The sequence below is a fragment of the Pleurodeles waltl genome, chromosome 3_1 (assembly GCF_031143425.1).
Source record: "Pleurodeles waltl isolate 20211129_DDA chromosome 3_1, aPleWal1.hap1.20221129, whole genome shotgun sequence".
NCBI lineage: Eukaryota > Metazoa > Chordata > Amphibia > Caudata > Salamandridae > Pleurodeles > Pleurodeles waltl.
Genome location: NC_090440.1, coordinates 1,773,845,347 through 1,773,869,072, shown reverse-complemented (window position 1 = coordinate 1,773,869,072; position 23,726 = coordinate 1,773,845,347). Strand labels below are relative to the sequence as shown.

General features: G+C 44.4%; 1 protein-coding gene across 1 annotated transcript in view; it reads left to right on the top strand.

Annotated features, from left to right (window-relative positions):
* Positions 1–23,726, top strand: part of NCKAP1 (NCK associated protein 1) — a 906,912-nt gene that overhangs the window by 388,006 nt on the left and 495,180 nt on the right. The gene's annotated exons all lie outside the window — the stretch shown is intronic.

Here is a 23,726-nt window from a genome sequence, read left to right as displayed (position 1 = left end):
AAAAGAGCATCAAAAAAGAGCACAACGGGTAGTAGAAGAGGGCCAGGCCATAAGATACAACCAGATAATGTCTGCCCTAGATGCTGCTGATACAGCAGCAAGAAGTGTAAATACTGCCATTACAATAAGAAGGTTACGCTCTTCTGATTTTAAACCAGAAATCCAACAGGCAGTACTTAACATGCCTTTTGATAAGAAACACTTATTTGGGCATGAAGTCGATACAGCCATAGAGAAGCTGAGGAAAGACTCCGATACTGCCAAAGCTATGGGAGCATTATACACCACACCATATAGAGGCTCCTTTCGCAGGCTACAGTTTAGGGGGAGATTTAAACCACAATCCTCTGAAGCTTTTACCTCCCAAACAAAGCAGGGACAGCACCAACAATATCAGAGAGGGGGCTTTTGAGGATACTATAGAGGACAGTATTTTAGAAGCAGAGACAACTGGGTGTTATCAATCATCCGCAATGGCTGTTGCCTATAGTTAATGTCCACCCCTCCAAACATTCCACCACGTTACCACAAATTGTCCCCAGAACACAACGTTCTGTTGCAACAGGAGGTATAATCTCTACTACTAAAACAAGCAATATAATTGGTCCCACAGTCTCAACAAGGAATAGGAGTATACTCAGTGTACTTCCTCATTCCCAAAAAATATGGCAATCTGAGGCCTATCCTAGATCTCAGGCCTCTCATTCTATACATCCTGTCAGAGCATTTTCACATGGTAACTCTGCAGGATGTATTTCCACTACTACAACAGCAAGATTACATGACTGCTTTAGACCTCAAAGATGCGTACTTCCATATACCCAACCATCCAGCTCACAGAAAATACCTCAGGTTTGTCATAGCAGGAAAACATTACCAGTTCAAAGATCTGCCATTCGACATAACAACAGCTCCAAGGGTGTTCACAAAGTGCCTAGCAGTAATAGCAGCCTACTTAAGAAGGCAACACATTCACGTCTTCCCATATCTAGACGATTGGCTAATAAAATCCAGCAATATTACACAATGTCAACAACACACTCTGTATGTAATAGAAACCCTACATACATTAGGGTTCACTCTAAATTACCAGAAATCTCACCTTCAACCAGCACAGGTACAACCTTACCTAGGTGCCATTCTCAATACTCAAAAAGCCCTAGCATATCCGAATGCACAAAGGATACAAGCTTTCCAAAATCTCATACCACACATGCAGCCAAATCAATAATACACTGTAAGATTTATCATGAATATTCTAGGAATGATGGCATCTTGCATAGCTATAGTACCACATGCAAGACTCAACATGAGGCCTTTACAACAATGCCTCTCACAACAATGGTCTCTGGCACAAGGTCAGTTGCAAGATCTAGTGTTTATAGACCACCAAACGCACATGTCCCTTTAATGGTGGGATCTCAGCAATCTAATGAAGGGGCGGTCATTTCAAGACCCTGTGCCTCAGACCATAATAACAGACGCATCAATGATTGGTTGGGGAGCCCATCTCAAAAACCATACCATTCAAGGGGAAGGGAATTGGATTCCAATCAGAAGAAATTTCACATAAACCTTTTTATAATGATTGTCTGTGTTTCTTGCCCTCTAAAAGCATTTCAACCCCTTCTCAACCACAAGATTGTTCTGATAAAAACAGGCAACATGACAACCATGTATTACCTCAGAAAAAAAGGCGGGACACATTCATCTCCGCTGTCCCTACGAGCCCAAACAATATGGAAATGGGCAATTCACAATCACATTCATCTGTTAGCAGAATACATTCCAGGTATACAAAATCAGCTGACTGATCTCTTAAGCAGAAATCACCAACAAACACACGAATGGGAGATTCACTTCCAAGTACTTCAAAAGTACTTTCAAAAGTGGGGAACACCAGAGATAGACCTATTAGCAAAAAGCCAAAATGCAAAATGCCAAAACTTTGCAGCCAGACACCCACATCCCCTATCCAAGGGCAATGCTCTGTGGATCAATTGGTCAGGGATATTTGCTTACGCTTTCCCCCCCTCTCCCACTCCTTCCATTTCTAGTCCACAAACTACGCCAGACATCTCTCACCATGATACTTATAGCCCCCACATGGGCACGTAAACGTTTGTACACAACACTACTAGACCAGTCTGTAGTACCTCATTCCAAACTCCCAAACAGACCAGATTTGTTAACACAAAACAAAGGTCACATCAGGCACCCAAACCCTAGTGCTCTCAATTTAGTGATTTGGCTCCTGAAGTCATAGAATTTGGATACCTGGACTTTCCATCAGAATGTATGGAAGTACTCAAGCAAGCAGGTAAACCTTCGACTACACAATGCTATGCTAAAAAATTGAAAAGATGTGTCTACTACTATCAATCTAAAAACATTGCTTCACTTATAGCATCAATACAGGGTATTGTATGTTACCTACTCCATTTGCAAAATATAAATGTAGCTTTCTCATCCATCAAAATTCACCTTACTGCAATATCTTCATACTTACAAACTATTCAACACACTTCTCTGTTCAGAGTTCCTGCTATTAAAGCCTTCATGGAAGGATTAAAACACATGATTCCACATAGAACACCACCTGTTCCTTCTTGGATTCTAAATATTGTACTTACCAGAATCATGGGCCCACCGTTTGAACCCATGCAACTCTTGTGAAATTCAGTTTTTGACATGGAAGGTTGCCTTCCTTGTAGCTATTACATCATTACGAAGAGTTGGTGAAATACAAGCATTCACTCTTGAGGAACCTTTTTTCCAAGTACACCAACATAAAGTTGTACTTGGAACAAAACCTAAATTTCTCCCAAAAGTAGTATCTCCTTTCTCATCAACCAAACAGTGGAATTGCCAGCCTTCTTCCCACAGCCTGACTCAGTTGCAGAATGAGCCCTTCATACTCTGGACCTCAAAAGAGCTCTTATGTCCTATATAGATAGAACTAAAGATTTTAGGAAAACGAAACCACATTTTGTTGCTTTTCAGCAACCACCTAAAGGCAATCCTAGCTCTAAACAAGGGTTAGCAAGATGGATTGTTAGATGTATACAAACATGTTACATTAAGGCAAAAAGACAACGTTTGATCACCCCTAGGGCACATTCTGCACAAAAGAAAGGTGCGTCTATGACATTCTTAGGAAACATACCAATGGCTGATACATGTAAAGCTGCCACATGGTCAACTCCTCATAAATTTACAAAACATTATTGTGTAGAGTTGGCCAAGCTGTCTTACGGACATTATTTCAAACAACTTCAACTCCTACAGGCTAGCCACCACTTATTTTTGGGAGGATTAACTGCTTTGTAGTCTATGCATAGCATGCGTATCTGCAGCTACACATGACATCAAACAGAAAATGTCACTTACCCAGTGTACATCTGTTTGTGGCATGTAGTACTGCAGATTCACATGCACCCTCCCCGGAAGCCTGTAGTTGTTTAAATTTATCATTTGTTCATATGTAGATACATTTACATTTGCATGGACATCTCTTTATATTCTTATACTCTGTCACTCATTCCTACACCCCTTGCCGGAAAACAATCTAACAATGGAGTCGATGCCCAGGTGCACTATAACCGAGAGGAGTCACTCAATCCTGTGACTCCGAAAAGACTTCTTCAAAGAATAAGAACTTGTAACACTCCGAGCCCAACACTAGATGTCGAAAGAGATATGCATAGCATGTGAATCTGCAGCACTACATGCCACAAACAGAGGTGTACACTAGGAAAGTGCCATTTTCCACTATATACACACACATACATACATCCACAAAACCCGGAGTACAGAGGCTAAAGCGTGGTCGCCCAAGTTGGGCTCCGGTAGTCCCACAGTATTCACACAAATTCCTCTTGTCCCTGAAAAACTCAGACACCTACGAATTTCTGAACAGAAAGATGTTTATTAGGAAGATAAGTCTTCACTTCCAGCGTGTTGCGTAGCCTTGGTCACGGATGGAGTGAAAGAGCCAAAGTTATTTTCAAGGTAATGAATACAATGTACCGTAACTTCTACGTCAAATATTTACAAATACACCATATGCAAGAGAAATTGAAATACTGCCTCATATAAACAAAATAATAGTCTCACATGACTAAAGAGTAGTCCCACAATTGCTCCCAAGTAGGCATGTTCTGTCTGATAGTACCACTGGAGTGCAAAGAGTAATGTAGGACAACAACAAAAACTCCTTGGCTAGCTACTCTAAAAATTCAATTCATACCTGTGTGCAAAGAGAGAAATGAATAAAAAAGAGAGAACTCAGACAAAGATTTGGTGTCTACCCTTAACAGAAATTAGCTTAATTTACATTTCACAGAACATATCAGTAAGACACAGATGGAGTTTTTGGATGTAGAAATTAGGGTTAAAGACAAACAACTTGCCAACAGATTGTTCAGGAAACAGACGGCAGGCAAAAGTCTTATGAATGCCCAAAGTACTCATCCATCTGCTCTTGTCTATAGTATCTCATATGGAGAATTGTGATCAGCTTGACGGATCTGCAGCACAACAGAGGTTTTTGAACTTGAGAGTAAGACCATGTGTGAGAGGATTAAGGAGAGGGGCTACAATACTAAGATAATAACCCAGGCATGTGAGAAGGTAAATAAAGTCTCCAGGGACAGCCTGCTTCATCCCGTTAACAATCAGGATGTGGATAAGCAGGATTCTGATAGGTTTATCACTACGTACTATAGATCAAGCATACATGACTCATGGGTCCACCTTTTGAGCCCATGCACTCTTGTGAAATGCAATACTTAACGTGGAAAGTTGCATTTTTAATTGCCATCACATCTCTAAGAAGAGTGAGTGAAATTCAAGCATTTACCATTCAAGAACCATTTATTCAAATACACAAAAATAAAGTTGTTCTACGGACCAATCCTAAATTTTTACCAAAAGTAATCTCACCGTTCCACTTAAATCAGACGGTAGAATTACCAGTGTTCTTCCCACAGCCAGATTCAGTAGCCGAAAGAGCACTACATACATTAGACATCAAAAGAGCACTAATGTACTACATTGACAGAACAAAACTAATTCGAAAGACAAAACAACAATTTATCACCTTTCAAAAACCTCATACAGGAAATCCAATTTCAAAACAAGGCATTGCTAGATGGATAGTTAAGTGCATTCAAACCTGCTATCTTAAAGCTAAAAGAGAACTGCCTATTACACCAAAGGCACACTCAACCAGAAAGAAAGGTGCTACCATGGCCTTTCTAGGAAATATTCCAATGAACGAAATATGTAAGGCAGCAACATGGTCTACGCCTCATACATTTACCAAGCACTACTGTGTAGATGTGCTAACGGCACAACAAGCAACAGTAGGTCAAGCTGTATTAAGAGCATTATTTCAAACTACTTCAACTCCTACAGGCTGAACCACCGCTTTTGGGGGGATAACTGCTTACTAGTCTATGCACAGCATGTGTATCTGCAGCTACACATGCCATCGAACGGAAAATGTCACTTACCCAGTGTACATCTGTTCGTGGCATTAGTCGCTGCAGATTCACATGCGCCCACCCACCTCCCCGGGAGCCTGTAGCCGTTTAGAAGTAGATCTTAAACATTTGTACATTTGTAAATATATTACTTAAAAGTTTATTATGTACATACGCATTCACTCCATTGCATGGGCACTATTACTAGCATACACAACTCCTACCTCACCCTCTGCGGGCAAAACAATCTAAGATGGAGTCGACGCCCATGCGCAATGGAGTCGAAATGGGGAGGAGTCCCTCGGTCTCGTGACTCGAAAAGACTTCTTCGAAGAGAAACAACTTGTAACACTCCGAGCCCAACACCAGATGGCGGACTGTGCACAGCATGTGAATCTGCAGCGACTAATGCCACGAACAGATGTACACTGGGTAAGTGACATTTTCCATATATGTTCGATGGCATGTGTAGCTGCAGATACACATGCTGTGCACATCCCGCCATCTGGTGTTGGGCTCGGAGTGTTACAAGTTGTTTTTCTTCGAAAAAGTCTTTTCGAGTCACGAGACCGAGGGACTCCTCCCATTTCGACTCCATTGCGCATGGGTGTCGACTCCATCTTAGATTGTTTTTTTTCTGCCATCGGGTTCGGACGTGTTCCTTTTCGCTCCGTGTTTCGGGTCGGAAAGTTAGTTAGAATCTCGGGAAAATTGTCGGTATTGTTTGCGTTCGGTATCGGGTTAGTTACAACAGATCGACACCGAATTAAGAAGAGCTCCGGTGGCCCTTTGGGGTTTTCTTCCATCCCCGTCGGGGCCTGGTCGGCCCGGCCACGTGTCTCTTCAAGGCTGATGGAACGGACCCCATTCCGCTTCTGTCCAGAATGCCATAACAAGTATCCATATACAGATCAACATATGGTCTGTAACTTGTGTTTGTCACCAGAACACAAGGAGGATACTTGTGAGGCCTGTCGAGCGTTTCGGTCCAGGAAGACACTCAGGGACCGAAGAGCAAGAAGACTGCAAATGGCGTCGGCGCCGACAGGACAAGAGCGTTTCGAGGAGGAGGGAGAAACATTCTCCACCCAGGAGTCGGACTCTGAGGAGATCGATCCCGAGGAAACGCCGAAAACCGTGAGTAAGACGTCGAAAACAAAAACTCACAAGAAAAGCGCTAAAGCCCAGGGGACGCCACCGCCCCAACAGGCCATGGCTTAACCCGAAAAGTAGGTGACCGTTCATCGGCACCGAAAAAGGGCGAGCTGGTGTCGAAGTCATCCGACTCCGGTTGAGATACCGGCACACAGCAATCTCGGACCCGAGATAGTGGCTCAGAAGATTCGGCACCGAGACAGTGGCACCGAAACGGGTCGGCACCGAGAGAGCACGATGCCGAAAGTTAAAAAGGTTTCGTCAGAGCCGAAAAAAGCAGCCGAAAAGGTTTCGGTACCGAAATATCCGGCCTCGGAACCGAAAACAAGTTCCTACACTGAGGAACAAGGACTGTCCACACAAATGAAGACACATAGATTTGGACAGGAATTACAGGCAATAGAGCCAGATCACACACAAAGACGGCTCTTTATTCAAAAAGATACAGGGAAGATCAGCACTCTTTCTCCAGTCAAAATGAAACGCAAGCTTGCCTTCCAAGACAAAGACAAACAGCCACACGCAAAGGTGGCTAAACAAGTAACACCACCACCATCCCCACATCACTCTCCGCAACCATCACCGGTAGCCACTCCACCAATGATGCAATCCCCAACTCATACAGGAATGAGTCAAGATGACCCTGACGCATGGGACCTTTATGACGCACCAGTGTCAGACAATAGTCCAGAATGCTATCCAGCTAAACCATCGCCACCAGAGGATAGTACAGGCTACGCACAAGTGGTGTCAAGAGCAGCTGCATTTCATAATGTCAGCCTTCATTCAGAGCCCATTGAAGACGACTTTCTTTTTAATACACTGTCGTCCACACACAGCCAATATCAGAGTCTTCCTATGCTACCCGGAATGCTAAAACACTCCAAACAAGTGTTTGATGAGCCTGTTAAAGGGAGAGCCATTACTCCAAGAGTAGATAAAAAATATAAACCGCCACCAACAGACCCAATGTACATTACACAACAGCTAACACCAGACTCTGTTGTAGTGGGAGCAGCGCGCAAAAGAGCCAACTCTCATACTTCAGGAGATGCACCACCTCCAGATAAAGAAAGTCGAAAATTCGATGCTGCAGGCAAAAGGGTGGCGGCACAGGCAGCAAACCAGTGGCGTATTGCAAATTCGCAAGCTTTGCTAGCCAGATATGATAGGGCCCATTGGGATGAGATGCAACACCTTATTGAACATTTACCCAAGGAGTTCCAAAAAGAGCGCAGCAAGTAGTAGAAGAAGGACAGGGTATCTCAAATAATCAGATACGGTCAGCAATGGATGCTGCAGACACAGCTGCTAGAACTGTCAACACAGCTGTAACAATAAGGAGACATGCATGGCTGCGTACATCAGGATTTAAACCAGAGATACAGCAAGCTGTGCTGAATATGCCATTCAACGGACAGCAGTTGTTTGGGCCGGAGGTGGACACTGCGATCGAAAAACATAAAAAAGACACTGACACGGCCAAAGCCATGGGCGTACTCTACTCCCCACAGAGCAGAGGCACATTTCGAAAGAGACAATTTCGAGGGGGGTTTCGAGGGCAAACCACAGAAGCCACCGCCTCACAAACAAAGCCCACTTACCAGAGCCAGTATCAGCGGGGAGGTTTTCGGGGACAATATAGAGGGGGACAATTTCAAAGGAACAGAGGAAAGTTCCAAAGTCCCAAAACTCCTCCAAACAAACAGTGACTTCAAGGTCACAAATCCCCAACACATAACACCTGTGGGGGGGAGACTAACCAAGTTTTACAAACATTGGGAGGAAATAACAACAGACACTTGGGTCTTAGCAATTATCCAGCATGGTTATTGCATAGAATTTATCAAATTCCCTCCAAACATTCCACCGAAAACCCACAATATGTCAAAACAACATATAAATCTTCTAGGACTAGAAGTTCAAGCATTGCTCCAAAAAGAAGCAATAGAGTTAGTACCAAAACAAGAACTAAACACAGGAGTTTACTCACTGTACTTTCTGATACCCAAAAAAGACAAAACTCTAAGACCTATACTAGATCTCAGAATATTAAATACATACATCAAATCAGACCATTTTCACATAGTTACATTACAAGAAGTAATCCCACTGCTCAAACAACAAGACTACATGACAACACTGGATCTAAAGGATGCATATTTCCATATACCAATACATCCTTCACACAGGAAGTACCTAAGGTTTGTATTCCAAGGGATACATTACCAATTCAAAGTGTTGCCATTCTGAATAACAACTGCGCCAAGAGTTTTTACAAAATGTCTAGCAGTAGTAGCTGCACATATCAGAAGGCAGCAAATACATGTGTTCCCGTACCTAGACGATTGGTTAATCAAAACCAACACGCAAAAACAGTGTTCACAACACACAAATTACGTCATACAAAACCCTACACAAACTAGGTTTCTCAATCAATTACTCAAAGTCACACCTTCTGCCGTGTCAAACACAGCAAAACCTAGGAGCAACAATCAACACAGTAAAAGGAATTGCCACTCCAAGTCCACAAAGAGTCCAAACATTCCAAAATGTCATACAAGCCATGTATCCAAACCAAAAGATACAGGTCAAATTAGTAATGAAACTCCTAGGCATGATGTCCTCATGCATAGCCATTGTCCCAAACGCAAGGTTGCACATGCGGCCCTTACAACAGTGCCTAGCATCACAGTGGTCACAGGCACAGGGTCAACTTCTAGATCTGGTGTTGATAGACCGCCAAACATACATCTCGCTTCAATGGTGGAACAGTATAAATTTAAACCGAGGGCGGCCTTTTCAAGACCCAGTGCCACAATGCGTAATAACGACAGATGCATCCATGACAGGGTGGGGAGCACACCTCAATCAGCACAGCATCCAAGGACAATGGGACATTCAGCAAAAACAGTTTCATATAAACCACTTAGAACTGTTAGCGGTATTTCTAGCTCTGAAAACATTTCAACCCATAATAACCCACAAATACACTCTTGTCAAAACAAACAACATGACAACAATGTATTACCTAAACAAACAGGGAGGAACACACTCGACACAGTTGTCTCCTAACACAAAAAATATGGCATTGGGCGATTCAGAACCACATTCGCCTAATAGCACAATTTATTCCAGGAATTCAGAATCAGTTAGCAGACAATCTCTCTCAGGATCACCAACAGATCCACGAATGGGAAATTCACCCCCAAATACTGAACACTTACTTCAGAATGTGGGGAACGCCACAAATAGATCTATTTGCAACAAAAGAAAACTCAAAATGCCAAAACTTCGCATCCAGGTACCCACAACATCAGTCTCAGGGCAATGCACTATGGATGAACTTGTCAGGGATATTTGCGTACGCTTTTCCCCCTCTCCCACTTCTTCCATATCTAGTGAACAAGTTGAGTCAAAACAAACTCAAACTCATACTAATAGCACCAACATTGGCAAGGCAACCTTGGTACACAACACTAATAGACCTTTCAGTAGTACCTCATATCAAACTGCCAAACAGACCAGATCTGTTAACACAACACAAACAACAGATCAGACATCCAAATCCAGCATCGCTGAATCTAGCAATTTGGCTCCTGAAATCCTAGAATTCGGGCACTTAGACCTCACACAGGAATGTATGGAGGTCATAAAACAGGCTAGAAAACCTACCACTAGACACTGTTATGCAAATAAGTGGAAAAGATTTGTTTATTGCTGCCATAATAATCAAATTCAACCTTTACACGCATCTGCAAAAGAAATAGTAGGATACTTACTACATTTGCAAAAATCTAACCTAGCTTTCTCTTCCATTAAAATACATCTTACGGCAATTTCTGCTTACCTACAAATTACGCACTCAATTTCATTGTTTAGGATACCAGTCATAAAGGCGTTTATGGAAGGCCTAAAGAGAATTATACCACCAAGAACACCACCAGTTCCTTCATGGAACCTCAGCATTGTCCTAACAGGACTCATGGGTCCACCTTTTGAGCCCATGCACTCTTGTGAAATGCAATACTTAACGTGGAAAGTTGCATTTTTAATTGCCATCACATCTCTAAGAAGAATGAGTGAAATTCAAGCATTTACCATTCAAGAACCATTTATTCAAATACACAAAAATAAAGTTGTTCTACGGACCAATCCTAAATTTTTACCAAAAGTAATCTCACCGTTCCACTTAAATCAAACAGTAGAATTACTAGTGTTCTTCCCACAGCCAGATTCTGTAGCCGAAAAAGCACTACATACATTAGACATCAAAAGAGCACTAATGTACTACATTGACAGAACAAAACTGATTCGAAAGACAAAACAACTATTTATCGCCTTTCAAAAACCTCATACAGGAAACCCTATTTCAAAACAAGGCATTGCTAGATGGACAGTTAAGTGCATTCAAACCTGCTATCTTAAAGCTAAAAGAGAACTGCCTATTACACCAAAGGCACACTCAACCAGAAAGAAAGGTGCTACCATGGCCTTTCTAGGAAATATTCCAGTGAACGAAATATGTAAGGCAGCGACATGGTCTACGCCTCATACATTTACCAAGCACTACTGTGTAGATGTGATAACTGCACAACAAGCAACAGTAGGTCAAGCTGTATTAAGAACATTATTTCAAACTACTTCAACTCCTACAGGCTGAACCACCGCTTTTGGGGAGATAACTGCTTACTAGTCTATGCACAGCATGTGTATCTGCAGCTACACATGCCATCGAACGGAAAATGTCACTTACCCAGTGTACATCTGTTCGTGGCATTAGTCGCTGCAGATTCACATGCACCCACCCGCCTCCCCGGGAGCCTGTAGCCGTTTAGAAGTAGATCTTAAACATTTGTAAATATATTACTTAAAACTTTATTATGTACATACGCATTCACTCCATTGCATGGGCACTATTACTAGCATACACAACTCCTACCTCACCCTCTGCGGGCAAAACAATCTAAGATGGAGTCGACGCCCATGCGCAATGGAGTCGAAATAGGAGGAGTCCCTCGGTCTCGTGACTCGAAAAGACTTCTTCGAAGAAAAACAACTTGTAACACTCCAAGCCCAACACCAGATGGCGGGATGTGCACAGCATGTGAATCTGCAGCGACTAATGCCACAAACAGATGGACACTGGGTAAGTGACATTTTCCATATATAGATATATATATATATATGTTCAATGGCATGTGTAGCTGCAGATACACATGCTGTGCACATCCCGCCATCTAGTGTTGGGCTCGGAGTGTTACAAGTTGTTTTTCTTCGAAGAAGTATTTTCGAGTCACAAGATCGAGGGACTCCTCCCCTTTCGGCTCCATTGCGCATGGGCGTCGACTCCATCTTAGATTGTTTTCTTTCCGCCTTCGAGTTCGGACGTGTTCGTCTTCGCTCCGTATTTCGGTTCGGAAAGTTAGTTAAATCTTGGAAAATTCGACGATATTGTTTGCGTTCGGTATCGGGTTAGTTAACGCAGATCGACAACGAATTTGGAAGAGCTCTGGTGGCCCTTCGGGGTTTCGATTCCCCGGCAGGGCCTGGTTGGCCCGACCCCGTGCGTCATCAAGGCTAATGGAACGGGCCCCATTCCGCTTCTGCCCCGAATGCCACAACAAGTATCCTTACACAGATCAGCATTTGGTCTGTAATTTGTGTTTGTCTCCCGAGCACAAAGAGGATACCTGCGAGGCCTGTCGAGTGTTTCGGTCGAGGAAAACGATAAGGGACCGGAGAGCAAGAAGACTTCAAATGGCGTCGGCGCCGTCAGGACACCAAGGCTTGGAGAAAGAAGAAACCTTCTCCATTGCTGACTCGGATGAGGCCGAAACCGAATAGACGCCAAAAACCGTGAGTAAAACACCCCTGGCCAAAACTCACGGAAAATACATTAAAGCCCAGGGGACGCCACCGCCGACAGGCCACGGCTTAACCTGAAAATTAGGTGACCTTCCATCAGCACCGAAAAAGGGCACACGTGTGTTGAAGTCATCCGACTCAGGTCGAGATACCGGCACAGAACAGACTCGACACTGGGTCAGAGCAATCTCGACATCGAGATACCGGCACCGAAATAAGTCGGCACCGAGATATCCGAACACCGAAAGCCGAAAAAGTGTCTTCGGAACCGAAAAAGACAGTTGAAAAGGTTTCGATACCGAAACATCCTGCTTCGGAGCCGAAACCAAGTTCCTACACTGAGGAACAAGGCCTGTCCTCACAAACGCAAGTACACAAATTCGGACAGGAGCTAGAAGCAGGGGAGCCAGATTGCACACAGAGAAGGCTCCACATTCAAAAGGAGACAGGAAAAATCAGAACTCTCCCTCCAATCCGAATGAAAAGAAAACTTGCTTTCCAAGAAAAAGACAAACAACCACAGGCAAAGGTGGCAAAACAAGTAACCCCGCAACCATCACCACATCGCTCACCACAACCATCACCAATGGCTACCCCACCGATGATGCAGTCTCCAACGCACACAGGGATGAGCCAAGATGATCCTGATGCATGGGATCTTTATGATGTGCCTGTTTCAGACAACAGTCCTGACAGTTATCCAGCAAGACCATCACCACCTGAAGACAGTATGGCTTACACACAGGTGTGGTGTCCAGAGCAGCCGCATTTCACAATGTCACCCTGCACGCAGAACCAATTGAAGATGACTTTTTGTTTAATACTCTGTCGTCCACACATAGTCAGTACCAGAGTCTTCCTATGTTACCAGGAATGTTGAAACATGCAAAGCAAGTATTTCAAGAGCCTGTGAAAGGCAGGGCCATCACTCCTAGGGTGGAGAAAAAGTACAAACTTTCCCCAACAGACCTTGTGTACATCACGCAGCAATTGACACCGGACTCAGTGGTAGTAAGTGCAGCTCGCAAAAGGGCCAACTCACACACCTCGGGAGATGCACCACCACCCGACAAGGAAAGTCGCAAGTTCGACGTAGCAGGGAAAAGAGTTGCGGCACAAGCAGCCAACCAATGGCGCATTGCCAATTCACAGGCCTTGCTATCAAGATATGATAGAGCTCATTGGGACGAAATGCAACACTTCATAGAACATTTACCCAAAGAGTTCCAAAAGCGTGCACAACAGGTGGTGGAAGAGGGCCAAAGTATCTCTAATAACCAGATATGGTCGGCAATGGATGCAGCAGACACAGCTGCAAGGACTGTAAATACAGCAGTCACCATACGGAGACACGCATGGCTACGCACCCAGGATTCAAGCCCGAAATTCAACAGGCGGTGCTTAATATGCCTTTTAACGGACAGCAGTTTGGGCCGGAGGTGGACACTGCTATCGAGAAACTTAAAAAGGACACAGATACTGCCAAGGCCATGGGCGCGCTCTACTCCCCACAGGGCAGAGGCACATTTTGGAAAACACCATTTAGAGGGGGGTTTCGGGGACAAAGCACAGAACCCTCAACCTCACAAACCATACCCACATACCAGAGCCAGTATCAGAGAGGAAGTTTTCGGGGACAATACAGAGGTGGACAGTTCCCTAAAACTAGGGGAAAGTTCCAAAGTCCCAAGACCACTCAAAATAAACAGTGACTTCAGTGTCACAAATCCCCAACACATGACACCAGTGGGGGGGAGACTAACAGAATTTTACCAAAACTGGGAAGAAATAACAACAGACACGTGGGTTCTAGCCATTATCCAACATGGTTATTGCATAGAATTCCTACAATTTCCACCAAATGTTCCACCAAAGACACACATGTCCAAACAACACATGGATCTATTACAGCTGGAGGTTCAAGTGCTGTTGCAAATAGATGCAATAGTACTAGTACCCAAGCATCCGAAAGGAACGGGTGTTTACTCCCTGTACTTTCTCATACCCAAAAAAGACAAAACTCTAAGACCCATCTTAGATCTCAGAACACTAAATCTTTACATCAAATCAGATCACTTTCACATGGTGACACTTCAAGACGTAATCCCCTTGCTCAAACAACAAGATTACATGACAACATTAGACCTCAAGGATGCGTATTTCCATATACCCATACAACCTTCCTACAGAAAATACTTAAGGTTTGTAATCCAAGGGATTCATTACCAGTTCAAAGTGTTGCCATTCGGGATAACAACAGCGCCAAGAGTCTTTACAAAATGCCTTGCCGTAGTGGCAGCCCATATCAGAAGACAGCAAATACATGTGTTCCCGTATCTGGACGATTGGTTAATTAAAACCAATACGCAAGAACGATGTTCTCAACACACAAAATACGTTATAGAAACCCTTCACAAGCTAGGGTTCTCACTCAACTACCAAAAATCACGCCTACAGCCATGTCAAATACAACAGTGCTTAGGAGCAACAATCAACACAAAAAAAGGGATTGCCACTCCAAGTCCACAAAGGGTACAGGCATTCCAAAACGTAATACAGGCCATGCACCCAAACCAAAAGTTCCAGGTAAAATTAGTGATGAAACTACTAGGCATGATGTCCTCATGCATAGCCATTGTCCCAAATGCAAGATTACACATGCGGCCCTTACAACAGTGCCTAGCATCACAATGGTCACAAGCACAGGGTCAACTTCAAGATCTAGTGTTGATAGCCCGCCAAACATACACCTTGCTTCAATGGTGGAATACTATAAATTTAAACCAAGGGGCGGCCTTTCCAAGACCCAGTGCCTCAATACGTGATCACAACAGATGCTTCCATGGTAGGATGGGGAGCACACCTCAACCAACACAGCATCCAGGGACAATGGGACACTCAACAGAAGCAACTTCATATAAATCACTTAGAACTACTAGCAGTATTTCTAGCGTTGAAAGCATTTCAACCACTAATAACCCACAAACACATTCTTGTCAAAACAGACAACATGACAACAATGTATTATCTGAACAAACAGGGAGGGACACACTCGACACAATTGTCTCTTAGCTCAAAAAATATGGCATTGGGCGATTCACAACCACATTCGCCTAATAGCGCAATTCATACCAGGAATTCAAAACCAGTTAGCCGACAATCTCTCTCCGGATCACCAACAGATCCACGAATGGGAAATTCATCCCCAGATACTGCAAACTTACTTCCAGAAGTGGGGAACACCGCAAATAGACCTATTCGCAACAAAAGAAAACGCAAAATGCCAAACCTTTGCATCCAGGTACCAACAGCCTCACCCCAAGGGCAATGCGTTATGGATGAGTTGGTCAGGGATATTTGCTTACGCTTTTCCCCCTCTCCCACTCCTTCCGTATCTTGTAAACAAGTTGAGTCAAAACAAACTCAAACTAATACTAATAGCACCAACTTGGACACGACAACCTTGGTACACAACATTACTAGACCTGTCAGTAGTGCCTCATATCAAACTACCAAACAGACAAGATCTGTTAACTCAACACAAACAGCAGATTAGACACCCGAGTCCAGCATCGCTCAATCTAGCGATCTGGCTCCTGAAGTCTTAGAATTCGGACACCTAGACCTTACACAAGAATGTATGGAGGTCATCAAACAGGCTAGAAAACCTACTACAAGACATTGCTACGCAAATAAATGGAAACTGTTTGTTTAGTACTGCCATAATAAGCAAATCCAACCATTACACGCATCTGCAAAAAACATCGTAAGCTACCTACTACACTTAAAAAAGTCCAAGTTAGCTTTCTCATCCATTAAAATACATCTAACAGCAATTTCGGCTTATCTGCAAATTACGCATTCAACTTCATTATTCAGAATCCCAGTCATAAATGCATTTATGGAGGGTTTGAAAAGGATTATCCCACCAAGAACACCACCGGTTCCTTCGTGGAACCTCAACATCGTATTAACACGACTCATGGGTCCACCATTTGAACCCATGCACTCATGTGACATACAGTACTTAACATGGAAAGTAGCCTTTCTAATAGCTATCACATCTCTCAGAAGAGTAAGTGAAATACAAGCCTTTACCATACAAGAACCCTTTATACAAATACACAAACATAAAGTAGTTCTACGCATAAATCCTAAATTCTTACCTAAAGTCATATCACCGTTCCACTTAAATCAAACAGTGGAACTCCCAGTGTTCTTTCCAGAACCAGATTCTTTTTTTTTTAACATTTTTTTTTATTTAGAGCACACAGCGGGTTACATGTTTGCAACATAAAACAAAAAAAGAAAAAAGCCGTGAGTACATCAATGTTGTCATACAGGAGAAACATGCATTCTGATTAATAATCATAGTTTCTGCTTTTAGAGATCTCATATAAGATTACTTATTTAGTTAACATATTCTCGGGGCCCAAGAGCCATGCAGAAAATAGTGCCCAAACTCTAGTGAGTCTTTTACCGGCCGCTGCTCCTTTTAGTTCATACAGGCTATTCTCCAAGTGATACATAGATAAAAGTCGTGAAAACCATTGATTAAATCGTGGGGGGTCTACATCACGCCACAGAGATGCTATGCAGCTGTGAAATACCGACATTGCTATGAGCAGGAAGTATCTATCTCGCCTATTACAGACTGCATGATCAACTCCCAGCAAAACCATTTGAGGTGTCAGATAGATAGTCTGTTTCAAGATTTTCTTCAATATATCGGATATCCCGGTAATCAAACTTTCCAGTTTTACACATTGAAAAAACATATGACGGAGATCTGCTTTCGGGAAACCACATCGTGGACACATGATTCCCACTGTTTTACCCCAGCTCGCAATCTTAGCAGGTGTATAACATAAATTATACAATACCATAAAATGTTCAGCTTGCGGGCCCGCAGACAATAAAACAGTCCGTGCCATTTCCATAGACTCACAAATCTCTGTCTCTTTAGCTCCAACCCGTCCTATCCCATTTTTTAACAAGTAAAGCCCGGTCATCCTGTATAGCATTTAAAAGCAATGGATACAGGTTTTTAATGCCGCAGCTAGTGGGGTGTCGTGAAACTTCCATTAGCTTAATCTTGTCTATGTGCCAACCTTGGGTCATACTAGTTAGTAGAAAGGCTCTAATCTGTAAAAAATTTAAAAAGTCTGTTTTTTACAGCGCAAATTCCACACTCAGTTCCTCAAATGATTTGAAGTGGCTGCCAGAATGAAAAAGGTCCCCGACTTTATGAATGCCCCGATTACTCCACCTCAAACAATAGTGGTCTTTAAATATCGCCGGAAGCGTGGGAGTAATCCACAGGGGAGTGTAGTAGCTGATTCGTCCTATACCTATCTTGCGCTTAACCTGAGTCCATGCCTTAAATGCAGCATAAATTACCTTAAATTTAACCTTTTTGTAGTAGCTGGGTTCCAGAATCCGCAGAAAGACTGCATCTGCTTCTTTGCCCAAAATCAGGGTATATATCGAAGGGAGAGCATCTTGCCCGGATCTATCCGTAACATAAAGTGTCTGTGCATACTGAAGCACTGCTGCCAGATAGTAAAGTTTAAAATTGGGAAGTGCCCACCCCCCTTTCTCTCTAGGAAGAGTCATATAGTGGAAAGCCCGGCGCGGCTTTGTATAGGACCAAATGAAGCTATTGACCAATCCCTCTATTAGTTTGAACCAGTCTTGCCCAATCTCTAGGGGGATTGTTCTAAAGAGATAGAGTACTTTAGGTAGAAAAAACATTTTTATCACGTTGCAGCATCCCATGAGTGACAAATGTAGATTGTTAATGCGAGCGAGATCTTTCCTAGTCTTTGTTAAAATCGAGCCCATATTTATTTTCACCACTTCGTCAAGGTTTACTGTGAGTTTAACATCTAAATATTGTACCTGTGTCAGCGCCCGCTCATCCTTAAAATCTATTGAGTCGTTCACCAACATTTGACATTTACTTTTGTTCAACAAATAGCCAGATCTATTCCCAAACTGCAGGGCTTCCTGCTCTATTTCCAATATAGCAGTCCTGGGGTCCGTGGTCACCACCGCAATATCATCTGCATATGCTAAAATCTTAGTACACCCTCCTTTCAGTGAGACTGGAATGATCCGATCATTCCTGATCAAGGGGTCAATATATAGCACAAAAAGCAGTGGTGAACACGGGCACCCTTGTCGCGTACCTCTCTGAATACTGGTTGAGGCCGACTTTAGCCCGGCAACTTGTATCGTAGCCGTTGGTTTGTGGTAAAGCTGTTGAATTGCTTTAACAAATCCGGGACCGATGTTGTTTTTACGCAGGACAGACCATAAAAAGGGCCAGTGAACCCGATCGAAGGCTTTTTCCGCATCTAGCAAGATTACTGCCATGGGAAGCTTGGCTGTTGCACTAACATCAAGTAACGTGATGGCTCGTCTTATATGATCTGCCGTGCTCTTCCCCGGGATGAAGCCATGCTGCCATGGAGATACTAAACCTGAAATTACCAAACTCAGGCGGCTGGCAAGTATTTTAGCATAGATTTTGGCATCACTATTAATTAGAGAAATTGGGCGATATGAACCAGGCTGAGTGGGTTCCTTGTCCTTTTTCAGAAAGACTACTATCTTAGCCTCCCCCCAGGAGGCCGGTTGAGGAGCCCCTGCTTGTACTTCAATAAATAAGTTAAGTAGCTGTTTACATATCTCCACAAAAAAAACTTTATAGAATTCTAGTGGAATTAAATCCCCCCCTGACGCCTTCCCGCTTGCCAAGGCGCGAGTTGCTATATCCAATTCTTCCAATGTCATAGGTGCTTCTAAAGCTACCTTATATTCCTCTCTTAACTGATCTGATATCTCATTGCCCGTAGCATCAATCCCTTCCTCTTCTTGGGGCTGTTCTTCCTGGGTATATCATTTTTGATAGAATCGTCTAAAAACTTCCATAATCTCTGGACCGTTGGTTGTGTACCATCCGCCCCTCTTCATTCACTAAGCTTTTAATGCTCCCAAATACCTGCTTTTGTCTTATTCTTAAGGCCAGCTGTTGGCCCACTTTCCCGCTATACTCATAGCATTTCTGGCGATATACAAAAAATTTAGCAGCAGCCTTATCCATAAAATCTTGGTGGCTTCTGCCTTAATGATATTCACCTCACACAGAATGTCTGAGATCTCTACTCCGCTGCAGATCACTTCCCCTAGTCGCTGCTCTGCTTTAACCAGCTTTGTCTGAACTAATTTTAACTGATCCATGCATATTTTCTCCTTTCTTAACCCATAACTCAGGGTTTCTCCTCTGACAGCAGCTTTAAATGTATCCCAAACTGTCTGGCAAGAAGCAGAGTCCTGATTTATCTTAAAGAATTCCGGGATCCATTCCTTCATTTTTTGGATATACCCTGGATCGGCTAATAGTGCCCTATCAAATGTCCAAGATCTAGGATGCGGGCCCTTTCTCCCAGTCTCTAAAGCCAAAACCAATGGGTTGTGGTCTGATATGATTCTAGGAATTGTTGACCCTTATTTGGTTTTGTAGAAAGGCTGTCACAAAAAAGTAGTCTAACCTGACTAATTTCTTATGCGGGGCAGAGAAAAAGGTGAACCCTGAATCCTGCGGGCAACACAACTCCCAGACGTTGATCAAGCCATGATTAATGGCCAATGACTGAAGTGCCCTAAAAACTTTATTCTTTCTACCCAGGTAGCGTGTTTGTTCCTGAATGGGTTCTTTATTATGTAAATGTATATTGAAATCTCCACACATTATGATAGGCGTTGCCCAAGTCGTAAGTTATAAATTAAGCCAATCCAGTATCTCTGGATCATCTGTGTTGGATCCATAAATAGAGTGAACCTTAGCCCCTTAGCCGAACATTCCAACAGAACCAGCCTGCTGAGTTTATCAGCAAATTGTTTATGTATAACCAAAGTACTGATCCGAGTTAATATTGCGACCCCTCTAGTGGTTGTGTGTTGTCGTGTAAAAACCGCTAGCTTCCACCCATAAAACTCCATTAGCTGCTTTTGTGTACCTGAAATGTGTTTCCTGCATACAAATAATATTGACATTCCATGACTTGAAAACCTCTTCTACAAGCTGCCGCTTTTTGTTATTATTGAGCCCACAAACATTCACTGTGGCAAAACGTATTTCACTTTGCTGTCCCATTTTTATGGATGTTGGTCCTTCTGGCTCCCCTGTATGCCCCATTCAACTTTGCTGCTTTCACACCCTGACCCCTTTTCCACTGATAAGAGCCATCCCCAATCCCCCTGCTGTGTGTCCCATTATCCTTTTTGTCCCTGTGACCCCCCCACCCTCCTCTAGCCCACCCCCCCAACCCTTACCCCTACAAATGGAATTGCCAGGCTCCTGAGCCTGTAATATGGTATTTGCCAGTCCCGTTAGCCCACCCATACGTAAAAAACCTTCACACATCTATGGCTTGCCAATCCTTACCGGCGGCCCCTCTTCTTCACCCTCCCGATCGAAACCCTTGACCAATAAACATTCAAAAAAAGGCAAAACAGAGATACATAAATAGAAAGAAAAAAAAGAAACATAAAAAATAAGGGAGTAGAGAGCGGAGTGAAGGGGGAGTTTACCTACCCCCAATCAGTATCACATACATTTACATATAAACTGCTATTTATGGCAATCCCTCCCCCCCCCTTCTCCCGTACCCCCTGCACTTGACCGGTTTTCAGTTGCTGTACATATTCCCCTGCCTTAATTTCTGAGAGAAAAAATCAAGCTTCCGCCCCCAACTCTTGGAATTGAGCAATCATCTGCCTGAGTCGCCACTGTCTCTCTACAGTGGCGTGTGCAAAGTCTGGCCTACTAAAGAATGATACACCTTCCACCATCACCTTTGAATTGGGGCGAGCTTTTTCAAACACAGCCTGTCTCAATAAAAAATTACCAAAATACACTATAATAGCCTGTGGATAGCTCTGGTCTCTACCGGTAGAAGTCAAGGCTTGTTTTTTCCTCATTAACGGAAAACGGTGTGCTCTCTGAATCTCCTTTTCCCAATCCCACCCAATCAGGTCTGGGAATGCTCTCTTAAAAAGTGAAGCTATGTAGGCCCTAGTATCCTGCCCCTCGAGGTCCTCTGCTATACCCAAAATCCTCAAGTTACTCCGCCGCTGGCGGTTTTCCGCATCTTCCAGTTTCCATTGAATATCCGAGATCTGCTGTCCTTGTGTCGTCGTCTGTGCTGTTGCTACTTTAACTTCGATTTCCAGCTCCTCAGTTCAAGTCTCCATGGTGGCGATGCGTACACCAATGTCCTGGCAGGATTTGACCACTTTTTTAATGGATAATTGTAACTGTCTGTTTGCTGCTTTCATTTTCCTGCTCTCCCTCTGTGCCTGTTCATGATTCTGATGGATACAACTACCTGTGGATTCCTCACCTCATGAATACTCCCATGGCGCCAGCATTCGACGGAAATCTTCTTACTAGTCTCTGCACGTCGACGAGGACGTCACTGTCGCCCACGCGACGCCGTCTGACGTCATACAGGCAATAAGAGGTCCTCGACGACGTGCGGACGTCAGTTCCCTTTTTTCCGTGCATTCGAAACGGTTATCTTCGAGGGAGCAACTGTTACTCTTGCGGTTACAGTGTATATCTTGCTGCGTAGTCTTTCGCTGTGGAAATAATGTCGCAGAGAAAGTCTGGATTTAAGCCTTGTCGTGAGTGTGGAGGCAAGATGTCGGTGACGGATCCTCATTCCGATTGCCTTTGGTGTTTGAGCTCCGACCACGACGTCTCGACTTGTGATTCATGTCAGCACATGAATCCAAAGGCTCTTAAAGAACGTGAGGCGAAGCTGTTTATGGCCAAGTCAAAGGAGAAGCATCACAAGAAGTCTTCTCCAAGACATCGGCGTCATCGAGACTCCCGGCGCCGTAGAGAATCTCGGCGTCATTCAAGAGAGGCTCGTTCCAGGTCTCCGGATCGGCGCCGAAGAACATGGGAGGTCAGCCCCACGGTTACGCCGCATCCTTCGACGCCGTTGCCTTCTCCGGCGTCTCCAACTTCACCTGGACAGGCGTCGGTGATTGAGGTATTGGAGCCTCAAGTGTTTTCTCCGGCGCAGACGCCGAGGCCGGCGTCGGGGTCGCCTCCGAGACAGGCACCCCAGTATCCGGCTTTTCCCACCCCTGGAGCCGATAGTTCCGCATTCTTGAATGCGATGTATGCCATCTTCCAACAGATGGCTCCAGGGGGTGCTCCGGCTGGGCCTTTGGCCTTTTCTTTGGGTGATCCTGCGCCTCTTCGGCCGGCACCCTTTATGCCCTTTCTCCCGTTTGGGAACGTGGGCTCGGCGCCAGTGTCGGCGCCGGTGGCCGCTCCGGTGGCTTCGGAAGGATTGGCCCCAGGGATTTCCATCCCGTCGAGATTTCGGCCTGTGACTCCGGTGGGTCCATCCGTTTCAACTGCTCTTCAGTCGGCGCCGAAGTTACCTGTGGCGCCGGATGCGGCGTCGGTGGCTTCGGAAGATCGGCGCCGATCTCCGACTTCGGCGGAGGCATTGTCGACTCCGCGGATTGAGCAACGACTGCATTCAAGGAGACGTGCTCTCCGGGTACTAGAAGAGCAGGAGTACCGACGAGCCCTAGAGGAAGGAGAGCTAGAGGACTCGGGTGATGGGCTGCGTGGACTGGAGTCGGCCAGTGGGCTGGACACTTCCCCTGAGTGGGACCTTTCGTCCCCGGGGGAATATACTGAGGAGGCTGCTTCCTTTCATGCAGTGGTACGGAAGGCAGCTAGTTTTTTGGACCTGCCTTTGCCGGTGGTGGAGGCGAAACAAAACCTTTTGACAGAGGTGTTACATCCGGCCTCAGCCGCGGCGGAGCCTCTGTTACCTTTTAATGACGCTCTGCTGGATCCGGTTTTAGAGGTGTGGAAGAGGCCGGCATCTTCCCCAGCAGTTCACAGAGCCGCGGCCAGGAGGTATCGGGCGGCTCCAACTGACCCTGGTTTTCTGTCCAGGCACCCTACGCCGGAGAGCTTGGTGGTGCAGGCCTCCTGTTCGTCCAAGTCAGCGCCTGGTTCTTTTCCGACGGTGCCTGGGGACAGAGATTCAAAGAAGCTAGAGGCGCAGTCGAAGAAGATTTTTTTCGTCCTGCAGTCTGGCGTTAAAAGCCACCAATGCAACCTGTATCCTGGGGAGGTATATTCATGCTCTGATGGATGACATCTCCTCTTCGTTT